A 7,397-nucleotide genomic window follows, 5' to 3' on the forward strand; every position below is an offset into this window, starting at 1 on the left:
ATTTACGAGTATCGAATTAATGATGACTTAATGATGTTATGGGGAAGAGTTATAACATCCTTTAGATTGTTAATGAAGTGATAAATAAGAGTCAAGAAGGTTCCATAAGGATTGGAGATCAAACGAGACGACGGGAACAACTTCGGTGAAACTGTGGGTTTCACGACCAGAACCACGGACAACAAAATGTTCCACGGACCGTGGAAGGGTCCGTGGAAGTCCCAGAAGAAATGATGATTGGCTGGTCGTGAACCAAGACCAGTTCCACGACCCATATAATGTTCCACGGACCGTGGAAGAGTCCGTGGAACTCCCGACGGGCTGAATTATTCCAAGTCTTTAAATGTGATTCCAACTTCATTATTTCATTCCAACACTTCCCCACTTCTCTCTAAAGTCTCTAGAACCTTACCTATATTTCATGAACAAGAATCCAAGGGAAATCAAAGGTTCTTATCATCAAACCAAATGAATCAAAAGTAAGAAACCCATTAAAGTTCATCAAAAACAAGGAATCCAAGTGAAGGAAAAACTAGGGTTTTGCTCAAGTGAGGTATTTGCACTCAAGGTTCAATCCTACACCATCTAAGGTAAGTTTTATGACATTTCCTTGTTGTTTGAAGTATTTGGAAGTTGAAACACTTGGATTATATGAAGAAATAGGAAATGGGTAATGAATGTGGGAATAGTGTCACTTTTGAGAAAATGTTTGGATTGAGTTATGATTCTTGAATCATTATGATTATGACCATGTTGTAAATGATATTAAGAACATGGAACGGACATTGTATGTGAATTAACGTAATGATGTGATATGACCATGAATATGGGTGAATTGAAGTGAATTAAGAAGTAAGGATAATGTAGTTGAATAAAGGCTATTGTGATGATATTGTGAATATTATTATTGATGTTTGGGAGTTGATATATGATATGGAGGAGGTCGTATAAATAAAGGAGATGTCTTTGTCCAATTTTCTCTAGCTTTGGTCATGTATGTTAAGTCATCAATTCTCTGATGCTAGTATGCACTTTAATGAAGGTAGAACGTGAGCATTGAAGAAGAACGTACGAGTGATAGAATAGTTGCACGGAAAGGTATGTAAGGCTAACCCTTCTTTCATAAGGCATGGTTCTTTGGCCAAATCTCTATCCTTCTATAAGCGTACGATATTCCTCAATGATCCTATTTCTAAAGGCTACTAAGCTTATGAATCTCGATATGATACGATTGTACTAAGTTCCTTATACGACGAGTAATCCTCTAAGGATAGGATGTAGTGAATGACGATAGTAAAAAAAGGCTAAAGATATTTATGAGCTTATATGTATCTGTTTCCATGAGTGGCTATTGTGAACCCCGAGCTTATGTGGCCGGGTAGAATATAGTGAATATGTATATATCTATATATGACGATGCGCGCGCACCACTACAGTTGGGTATGGATAACCCTGAGCCTTGGTAGGGCCAGGTATGACACTGAGCCTTGGCAGGGCCAGGTATGTGAAACACCGAACCTTCGTGGTCGGGTATGCTATATAAATGCTATGTATATGACATCAATATGAGTACGAATATGTTAAGTATATGTGAATGCCAAGTAAAGGCTATGTATATGCAATGTATATAATAAGAACATGAGTATGAAAGGAAATATGAATACGAATACGAAAATGGATACAAAAGGTAAATGAGTACGGATATGGATGCATGAACATGGATACGCAATAGAAATGGAATATCCCTATGGAAAGCAAGTAAGTGCTATGATGATGATAGTACTATCTCCCATTCTATGCTATTTCACATGTTGCCTGTTATGCTTTCGTATTGATATTGATCATGCTTTACATACTCAGTACATTCTTCGTACTGACGTTCTTTTATTTGTGGACGCTGCGTCATGCCGCCGGGTGGCCGGGGAGCCGTACTTGATCCATAGCTATATTTCTCGGGGACTACATGGCGGAGCTCCATTTCATTCGGAGGCTGCACTTTTGGTATAGATTATTTTGTGTACATATTCATGGGCACGGCGGGGTCCTGTCCCGCCTATATGACATGACATACTCTTCTTAGAGGCTCGTAGACATGTGTATATGGTTAGATATGTTTGGCCTTGTCGGCCTATATTTTGGGATATTGTTTTGTCAGCCTTGTCGGCTTATGTACATTTATATGGGCATAGATTTTATTGATGATATAAGTAAATTGTCTCCCAACGAGATTAGAATGATAATGAATGAAAAGCATGACTTAGCTATGTGGCTCACCTAGATGTGATGTGAATGTATGTTAAGGGGTGCCCGGGTGGGCTAGCACCGGGTGCTCATCGCGACCCTCCGGTTGGGTCGTGACAGATATGTAGGAAGCCCGAAAATCGGGTTCCGGCCATACTTTCAAAATTTTGTGCAAAGAAAGCTGTAATTTCAATTATGCGGTAAAAATTAGGTTTGTCAAAATTTGTAGCTCAGGGATGACTTTGCTATCCTCGAACTCCGAAGGGGCAGTTGTTGATACCAAATTTTTGTCACACCCCAATCTTACTAGGGTGTGATGGGCACCCGACCCCACATTCGGAGCCGAGCGAACCCACTGACTCTTATTACATACATAAACTTTTGGACTCTTAATCAGACAAAATGGTAAGTACAACAATTATTTTGAAAATATCCTTTGTAGTTTACAAATCGACAGAATCAGTAATCATATGGGATCTACTGCAAAATACAGAATGACACGTCGGCTGATGGAGCCGCTCACAACTGACATTCAGAACCCACAACTCTGTCTGCAAAGTCTCTAACACACAATCAGAACACATGACATGCATAATCGACACGGCGGCACTCCGTGAGCAAGTGGAGCTTGCCAACGCCGCCGGAACATCTCCTCGAGCAGTACTCATCTGGTGTGCACCGCGCGCATGAAACGCGACCCCCGAAGAACGGGGGGTCGCATTTAGGAATATGTACTGAGTATGTAAAGCATAAAGACCAACAAACAGAATCATAACTGAACAAAGGATACAGAACATAAATGCAATAGTCGGAGTATCAGAAATGCTTACTCATAAAACATAGGCAAATGCATAACAGAAAATATGCCATAGCCGGTCCCCATCATGGGACCCGGCAAACAGAAAGTGGTCGCCCCCGACACTGGCGCCACAACATATCATATCAAATCAGAAGTGCGCGCATATCATAGCATATCAGATGGCCATATCATATCATATCAGAGTGTGTACATGGCACAGCATACTCCACAACCCATGTACATATATACCTGCCCCCTCACATCGAGGCACGGCGAACAATGCAATGGAATACGCGTGATAACATATCCTGGCCCGGGCTCAGTGAAGGAAGCATTGAGGCATCCACGAGTGGAGTAGTGAGAAACTAAATGCAATATAAAATGTACAGCATATACAGAGATCAGACGGAATAATCAACGACATATCAAGAAAAAGGGGTCCGGACGAAGCATAGCACATACCTTTTAATGACCGCGGAGGATTCTTTTCGAAATAGAACTTTAGGGGTCATTTGTGTATATCAAAATATAAAACATATACAGATACTCGATAGCGTAACTCAAATGGCAGACCTTATAGTGAGCGTTTGACAATAGTCAAAACATAAGTCTTTCGGACATCAAAACGGTTCGTGTCAAAATAGTTTTTCTGAAGCAGTTTCAAATCTCAAAGTGGGTCATAGGAATCAATAAAATAATTATAACAGTTATTCTTAAGAACTTAGAAAGGTAGTTAAAAGTTTTCCTTAGTTTTCATTTTAAAGAAGATCAAACGGAATATCAACACAAAGTTCGAAAATAGTGGGTCCGCCTCGGGTCAAGTAAGGTGGCGTACCCAAACGGCGCATATTAAACCTTATGATGTCATTTATGAGAGGTATACGATAATAGGATTTCATATGTACAAGTTCTAGATACTTGGATGGCTTGTTGAAACAATCGCAACATAATTAGTTCAATTCTACTGAAAGAAAAAGGGGCATTTTTGGGCGTGGATTCCGAGGAGTAGAGTTGTCCCCGAGGCCCAAACTCAAACCTAGTACATCTAAGACATGCCAAGAGAAGGAATGGGAGAGCTTTACATACCTTGTTTGCCTTTTACGCTTGCCAAGATCCAAATCCCGTTTCGTCCAAAACCTACAAATGGTCACATTTACCAATTACTATTCATGAGGTTCAAACTTCCAACTTGGGTTTAGTATTTGCCTACCGAAATTTCGGCAGCATCTCCCCTATAAATATGACACCCCGAGAATTCAACTCGGCCAGAATGTCAACAACAACCATACCAACAACATCAATTATCGACTAGAATCGCTTATTTACATAAAGGGTCTTCTTCCCACATAACGCGATAACTTCCAACCTAACTTCACATTTTCAAACCAATATCGATGTTTTCATATTCATTTACTCATCAAGGTCATTCCAACATCGTCTGGAGGCATTACATATAATTTTACATATTATTCGCAACATATACAAACTTTCCACCGAAACCATAACTCACCCGAAACTTCCATTCTTCGACAAACATATTCATAACACATTATCATCTCTCAAATTCATTAACAACAATCACAACTAGCATTTAAACAACAAGTTTCCATAATTACATAACATCTATGTTAACACACATACTTTCCCATAATAACATGTACGCAACTCTAATGCCAAACTTAAATCGTTAAACCTTTATTTACGCTATAAAGATCACAACAATGCATCTAACATGTTAAACAAAATAAATTCATCATTAGTTCACCACTCATAGATCCCACGGCCAACATGCATTCTTCCAACTTCATTCCATTTTCGTTCGACTTTCATTTCCAATACAAATTTCACAATAACCACAACTATAATACAACATAAAATTCAACATAATCACACTACACTCTAAGACATACACACGGCCACTTGCACACATGCGCTTCCGTCATGCAAACTCCCATATTTCTATATTTTCTACTCATTTCCATATACCACAACACAACAAACCTTCATAACATAAATAGAAGGAATGAATTCTTACCTTTCTCTTCTAACTTCTTCATTCCACCAAATTGTCCAAACGACGAAACGAACGACTTATCTTCCGAAATAATTATACCACGTTGTAGAGGACCCTTGAATTAGTAGAAATACAACAAGAAAATAATTTTTGGGACAAGTTTTCAAAGGTTTCTTCTTTCCTCTTCAATGGCCGAATGGCCTAGTTTCTTTTCTCCTTCTTTCTTTCTTTCTTCTTTCTCAATTTTTCTTGAATCTTCTTAAGGCAAAAATAAGGCATGTGATGTATTTGTAATTTTCCCATGTGGGGCCCACCTTGGCCGGCCCTCTCTTTAATTTTCTAATGTCTTTTTCCTTTTTTTTTTGTGTGTTCAAAGACACAAAGTTTTCAAGAACTAATAATTTGGAAATTCCAATTTTACCCTTAGCCTTTTCCAATATTTCCACATCCAAAATTTTCGTCACCAACTTATATCAAGCAAGACTGAAACATAGCATTGTCCTCAACTTACTACAATTATCTCAGAATGTCCAAATATTCAAAATACGGTTTATAACACTTGTGCTTAGCTTATCGCAACCATCTCAAAATATCCGAACGTGCAAAGTACGGGGTATAACAATTTTCACCTCATAAGAAGCGTATTTTATTTTTTCAAATTTTTCGAGTCCAACACAGAGTAAGGATACACCCTTAAAAATTAAAATTTCAAAAATCCCGAGAAAATTGTAAAAATTCACATTTTATTATTATTTCATAAAAAATTGACAATTACAAGAAAATTATGAGTTATTTACTTTAACAAATATGATTTGAAAAGAATATATGTATCCCGCTCCGTCTAACTCGAAAAAATTGTTAATTAAGACGACGCATGAATTACGGCTCATTTTGACCGCATTTTCACATTTTTAAATATTTCTCGGAACTATGTCAATATTGGGTTCGTTTTAAAGCTCGAGTATTAACTTTGTGAGTTTTAATTTTTATTTAGCCCAAATAATTAATATATGTAGCTATATATACATTTATAATATATATAGTCTATTAAATAAAAAGGGGGGTTAATTTAAATGTTTTTAAAACTCAAAGAGGGGGGGGGGGGGGGGTTCTTTGGAAAAAAAGGGGTGGAAGTTTATTAAAAATAAAAATTCCACACCCCCCTCCCCAATCTTCATTTCTCATACCCTGCACCCCTCACCTCCTTCTCAGGCAATTTCATTCGATTTCTAGGGTTTCGCTTATAGTGGTCAACCCACGGCGATTTATGGCCATTTTTGGCTGGATTTTTTAGGGCTTTTGTTCCCTGTTGGGAGTTCTCGCGATTTCTAGGTTCAATTTCATGAAAATTTCTAATTATTTATCCCAAAATGAATCATTTTTGGGATGTTACTTGGGTTCTCTCAAGTATATGGTTGCCATGGGCGAGGCCTAGAGCCCTTAGCCAACTTGTGCATCATATTCACTCAATGAGAGAACCTAAGGAAATTTCCTAAAAGGTTCTTCGGTTGAGTACTAATTTTGGGGATTTTATTTTGTTTGTAGGATTTTTGTACCGTTGGAATGTGATAAATTTGTTATTTGATGACAAGGCGTACTATCCTAGTATTTTATGATTTTATTTGTATTTTTCGGGTACAATTTGTTAGATTCTTAGTTGTATTATGTGATTTATGTGAATTTCTAATTGGATGAGGTACGAGTTAGTACACATTGGCTGAAAATCTGTTTGTCCTTTACTGAAATTCGAATTTGTTTGTCGAATTGGGGGGAAATCTGATTTCATTTTGGTCATTTTTGTCCCTAGGGTTGAAATTATCATTCTATAAATAGAAAAGGATTGTGACATTTTATGGGGTCGATTTTTTATCCGAAATTCTTTGTGTGATCGCTTTGTGTGGTTTTGATTTTCTCATTGATTAGTCATAAACTCTCTCAAGTTGATACACATACATTACCATTACAATACAAAATACTACAAATACAATACAATACTGTACTTATACTATTCTGAAAATACCTATACTATACTAAAATTCAGAACAAAGGCTGTTTTTAAAGATTATTGGGTGTTGGTGTTGAAGTTGGGATCCAATTCCTCCTTGATCTTTAGGTTGCCCTTCAAAAAGGCAATACTTGTATAACACCTTATTTACTCTATTTTAAGTTTTCTTTATGTGTTGAAATCTGTTTATTGAAGTTTGGATTATGTTTTGGTATTTTCTCGTGTTATTATAACCGTTGAATAGCTTATCTATGTTATGATGTTGATATGTAGTTTGGGGTGTTGTTAGTTGATATTGGTGTTTGCAAATGGTTTAGAAATTAGGAGAAGGATTTGTT

The sequence above is a fragment of the Lycium ferocissimum genome, chromosome 6 (genome assembly GCF_029784015.1).
Source record: "Lycium ferocissimum isolate CSIRO_LF1 chromosome 6, AGI_CSIRO_Lferr_CH_V1, whole genome shotgun sequence".
Taxonomy (NCBI): domain Eukaryota; kingdom Viridiplantae; phylum Streptophyta; class Magnoliopsida; order Solanales; family Solanaceae; genus Lycium; species Lycium ferocissimum.